The sequence below is a fragment of the Mirounga angustirostris genome, unplaced genomic scaffold, assembly GCF_029215605.1.
Source record: "Mirounga angustirostris isolate CCGP_5_RB_7025 unplaced genomic scaffold, mMirAng1.0.hap1 SCAF_3, whole genome shotgun sequence".
Classification (NCBI taxonomy): domain Eukaryota; kingdom Metazoa; phylum Chordata; class Mammalia; order Carnivora; family Phocidae; genus Mirounga; species Mirounga angustirostris.
Genome location: NW_026991711.1, coordinates 138,838,308 through 138,843,618, shown reverse-complemented (window position 1 = coordinate 138,843,618; position 5,311 = coordinate 138,838,308). Strand labels below are relative to the sequence as shown.

At 40.2% G+C, this 5,311-nt stretch overlaps 1 non-coding gene across 1 annotated transcript; it reads right to left on the bottom strand.

Annotated features, from left to right (window-relative positions):
• Nucleotides 1-4,909: 4,909 nt before the first annotated feature.
• On the bottom strand, nucleotides 4,910-5,068 carry LOC123840105 (U1 spliceosomal RNA). The gene has a single exon (XR_006789915.2). It is a non-coding gene; the product is annotated as a U1 spliceosomal RNA (small nuclear RNA).
• Between the last annotated feature and the right edge of the window lie 243 nt (nucleotides 5,069-5,311).

The window sequence follows — 5,311 nt, the reverse complement described above, 5'->3', positions numbered from 1 at the left end:
ATTTCCATCACTAAGCCTCAATGAGGTTTGTCCCTTTTTTTCTACTAATTACTCTGCCCTTCAGAAATGGGTTAGATGGCAGGAAAGGGGAATAAAAGGGAATACAGATCATGTTAATATCATGTTAATATCAACTGAAGACCTAATTAAGCAAGATTTCTTGTCTGCTCATTACCTCCTCATGAATCTCACCTCAAGAGACCCATTAAATGGGTGAGAACCAGAGTTGCCTTTTGAGTAAATCAAGTAAGAGCTGCCCTCGTGGTATAATTTGAGACTATGCCCAGAGCCCTCTGCCTCAAAATCCCAAACTCAACACAAAGCATTCGGCCGTTATTTCTTCTTTGGATAACTGGGGTTTCCCTGATTCATCACCACAATAACAATTATGAAACATTTCTCTCCCTGTAACACGTTCACCAAGATAAGGCCACCCATTCTCATTTGCTAATGACACTCCAAAGAGTCAAAGTCAAAACTGATATGGCTGATGCTGTACATTTGGACGGGGCTGAGATGAAGAAACATTTCTCCTCCATACCTTTCTGACCTCCTTTATAACATGAGTCCCCAGTATAGAGGGCTCCACATGTCTTACTGAGTTTTCAAATGACTCTTTCAGATTTTATTTTTAATCCCTAAATTCCATCACTCTGACTGAGCTGAATGATCCTAAGAAACAGACTTCTTGCTAACCCTTCTCCTCCAATCTCTAGACATGTCTTTGTCCAAATTTAGGCTCCTCCTCCTCATGCAAATGAACCCTTAAAGATTAACTGACCAGGTCCTCTAGAGATGCCCACACAAGTCTGAATTCTACTGTACAAGTAGCTTAGGTTCAAGTTGAGAGTCAGGACTGCATATTTCTGGTTCTTAAAGGCTTTTAATTTGAAGAAGATGAAATGCATATATCATACTAAGGCAAAAGGATTCACAATAGGTTTGTTTTGCTGACAAAGCACTTGTTCAACATAGCCCGAGGGTAAATGCCAATACACCTTTAAAATGGAGTGGGGGAATTAGAAATAAATTTGAACATCCCTGACATAAAGCTTTTATCTCATATCCTGGCTCTTACCAGCTGAGTAACCAGGGGCAAGTTATGTAATCTCTTTGAGCCTTCATTTTCCTCATCCTGAAGTGGAGACAGTATCAATCCCATTCCCATTACCTCCAGTCCCCTCATTTAAGAAATACATGAGATAATATTTGTAACTAGTACAGTGTACAAAATAAGGAATCAATGAATGTTAGCTCTTCTCCTTGCCACCTCCCGCCCCCCCGCCCCCCCCACACACACTCTCTCTCTGCTTCTTTCCTTTTCCTTATCCAAGAAATATAGAGACCTGTAGCCTAAGAGGCTGGACCTGCAACTTCAGATGCAACAGAGGAAGTAGCCAACCTCGCCCAGGAACAACAAGGGATGGAGCAGGAATGAGATGATGGACAGTGTGAGCACCAGAATGAAATGTAAGGACACCAGGCTCCAAAGGAGTGACTGCAACCACAAACCCTAGGTCAGTGCTCACAGGTGCTTGGTAGGGGAGGGAGGGTGGTTCATGATTTTTTTTGACCCAGATTGAATGAAACACTAATAAAACTTTTTTCCCCAAAAAAACTAAGTTTATATCTGTGCATGTAGTATATTTACTTGCCTTTTTATTTAAAGAAAGCCAGTATCTTTTACAAAATGTTAACAAAATAATAAGAATATTCAATAGTGAGAGAAACATGTAGCATTTTAGCACGGCATCATACAAAACAACCCAACCTTAAATCAGAAGCACTTTATCTAAATGTATGTAGAAGCCAGCAAGTAATTATCCAATATGAATAGGAGAGGAAAAAGTTTTAATACCATACCTTCCTTATTTGCCATTCTCCCCAGTGCACCTTAAAAAAAAAGCAGACTTTTTTTTTTTTTTTAATAATAAAGCCAGAAGCTTCCCCCTACCCACCTGCTCCCAAGTCTCTTGCTAGGGAACAGCGAAGCATTAACTCAGAGGGGAGGCTGCCACCTACTGGGCCACCACTAACATCCGTCAACATTTTCTGTGGGCTCTTCAAGGTCTCCCAGCTTAAAATCCTGACTTGGCCTGAAGCTGCTTTGTTAGTGACAGTGATAAAATCATAACCCAAGATACTACTATACAGAAACTTAAAAGCTACAGCATGAATTAATCATAGGACAACCTCTTGCAAACTTCACAGCAACACTTTTGCTTTAAGCCTGCAATCAGAGAGCCTGCATTTTCAAAGGGGGAGGGAAAAAAAGCCCTTTCTCTCTGAATTTCTGTTGTTTTCTCTAAGGACAAAGTGCTTTAATAGTTGGTAAGTGCTGCTAATTGCTCCCTAGACAGCCCTAATCTGGCCATTTCCTCTCTGCCTTTTACTCTATAAATCCTTCAGAAGACTAATATATTGGTTTAGTATTCCTCAAAAGTACCCCCTTTGATTGGACTGGTTTCCATGTTTACAAATAGTTTCTCTACACCCACCATTTGAAAGAGCCTATGGTTAGAAAATCTTTTATTACTGATGCTCAGACCAACTCTAGGCTTATCACATCCCCAAGATCAACCACCAAACCCTCTCCTTTTTCTTTTTTCTTTTTTTCTCTCTCTCTTTTTTTGAGAACACACCACCTTGAACTCAAAACAAGCAGAAAATCTGAGTTTTCTGCCTCCAACCAGTCCTATGCCTTGGGACAAATCACTGTGCCTCACATTCTTCATTCACGAAGTAGGAAAAAGAAACCTACTCTAATAATAATAATGGCTACACTTGATAGGTACACAGCTCACAGCTCAGTCACAATGGAGCACTTTCTCCTAGAACCCCGCCCATGAGGTAAGAATCATCACCCTAAAGAAGAGCTTGATTACCAAGGTCAACCATGGAGTAGAGGAGGTAGAATTCACACTCAGAGCTTCCAATCTGTGAGGACGATTCCTGCTCGCTCCTGCGATTGTTCTTGAGCAAGAGAGGGACTCAGATAAGTGAATGCACTCAATAAGGGTAAAGGTATATGCAAATTCACATTCCAGAAAGAACAAATACTATCCTTGGAGCCGATAACTTGGAAAAACTGGCCCCCGACAAAGACTTAGTACTCTAAGATGAAAAAATATTTGCCTGTAAGACCAGGCAAGCAAGATGGGTGGAAGGACGGACAGGTAGATAGATGGACAGATCGATTAGAAAGAGCTCTTCTGTTTATGACTCCTCTTTCAGAAAGTTTGCCAGTTATTCAAAAGGAACATTATTCTAGTTCTTTTTCATTTCCGGCTTTTTTCCCCTGCATGTTTGCAGATTGCTTAATTACTTCATTGGGCTTTGGAACTCATACATTACAGATACATGATCATCCAAGTCATTACCTGCATATTTTCCCATTAAGAATAATTATAGCTCTTACCACCACTGCCCATGTACTTATGTCCTGCAGGCCTGGGCACACTGAAGTAATCATCTTTTGAAAATGATCTTGATGGGCGGGTGTTGTGTGCACAATCAGTAATAAGCAAGATGAGGTGGGAAGACTTCCATCTCTTCCATTATTGAGTGGCTCAAAAATCACATTCCCCTTATGTCATCACAGTGCCATGCAGGACACCGGGCTGGTTTACATTCTCCTGAAAAGTGAGTTAGCCCTAAATGCAGAGACAAGACCCAGGGGATGCTGGATTGTATCTGCCTTTCCATGGATTATCTTTCTGAGCACGTACACATCACCCACTTCCTGGCTCAATTTCATTGTCTACAAAATGGGATTTATAAGATGCTTTAAAAACCTCCTATCATCAAATCTGAGATGGCACAGTCTTGTAAGTGGCAAGATAGCTTTTTATACTGATTAAGAGCCCAAGTTGTGGCATAATGGCTCTTCCACTTTATCCACTCTATAACCTTGGGCATGTTACTTAACCTCTCGGAGCCTCAGTTTCTGCATCTGTAAAGAGAACACAGTGGTAGTCCGTGCCCCTTAGAGATTCGGTGAGAGCCCACTAGTAAAATGCTTCGCCCAGTTCAAGGGACAGGTGGAAGTCCTGTGAATGTTCGCTCTGACTATTATCAGCAGGTCCAAACCGAAAGAGTCTGGGGTCTGTTCAACAAAGCTCGGGCAACACATCTAAATTAAAAACAATAATTGCCTGCCAGATAATAGTCCAAAGACATTGTGAAGGGGTCACACATTATTTTAATCAGTGGATCATGAAGGGGTTCAATTTCAAAGGTAGGAGAGAGACAAGCTAGCAGATGTTTGAAAAAAATATTAGATTATAACCAAGAAAAAGCTGTTTAAATAAATGGTTAGTAAATAATCTACAACTGGTTTCTTGAAGAGCTCATTAATTATTCTTAAACTTTTTTTAAAAAAGTCTTTTATTTTCAATACAGCTACAAAGTATTCACTGTTAAGTTTTTTAGATTTTAAAGACACACTGAAAAGCCTCCATTAAAATTGCCTTATTGCCACCTAGAAAAGGTTAATATTTTTGTAAATCATTCCACTAGCTCTCGCCCATGGTCTCTCTCTTATTACACTCCCCATATCCAATAAATAATGTGGTTCTATATACATCCTTCTCTACATATTGCTCTTTCTACTTAGCTATGTATTGTAAACAACTTTCTATATCACTTAATATTCTTTTCATTTTCTTAATGGTTAGGTGACTCTCTATTCAGTTAATGTAATTTATTTAACCAAGCCTCAGTTGTGGGTTATTTTGGTTTGTTCCCAAATGGTTGTCATGAACAACCATGCAGCTAAGTCTTTGGATAAATTTCTAGAAGTGTGCTTGCTAGATCAATGAAAATACACTTTTTTTAAACAGTTGTTTTTTAAATTCCCATATTTTTAACTTGATTTGTACATATAGACCATCATCTTTTTTTTTTTTTTTTTGGAAGTGTGAACACAGTCCTCCACCCCAAATTATGCAGTCGAGTTTCCCACAATTGGGGAAACTGCAGAGGTCAGCATCCCCTTTTTGCACTGGATAAGCCTTGCCCTGAGAAAACCACTTTCGTGATGATGGCATCGCCCCTGCCAGGTAAGTATGACACATCCTCATCTTAACTAGAATTTGGTGTCCCCACTGGGAAAAAGGTCTGTGTTTCTTCTGGGACAGACTGTCTTTGAAGCACGTTCTGCTGACACTCCTCGGTGGTGCTGTAAGTAGTAAATGGCCAAGGGTTCTGAGCACAGTGTCTACCTGGGTCCCAATAGACTAAACATGTCATATTTATAACCTTCTTAACTGTGCTTCCCATAAGCTGGGGACAGCAGAAACTTGAGTGTCCC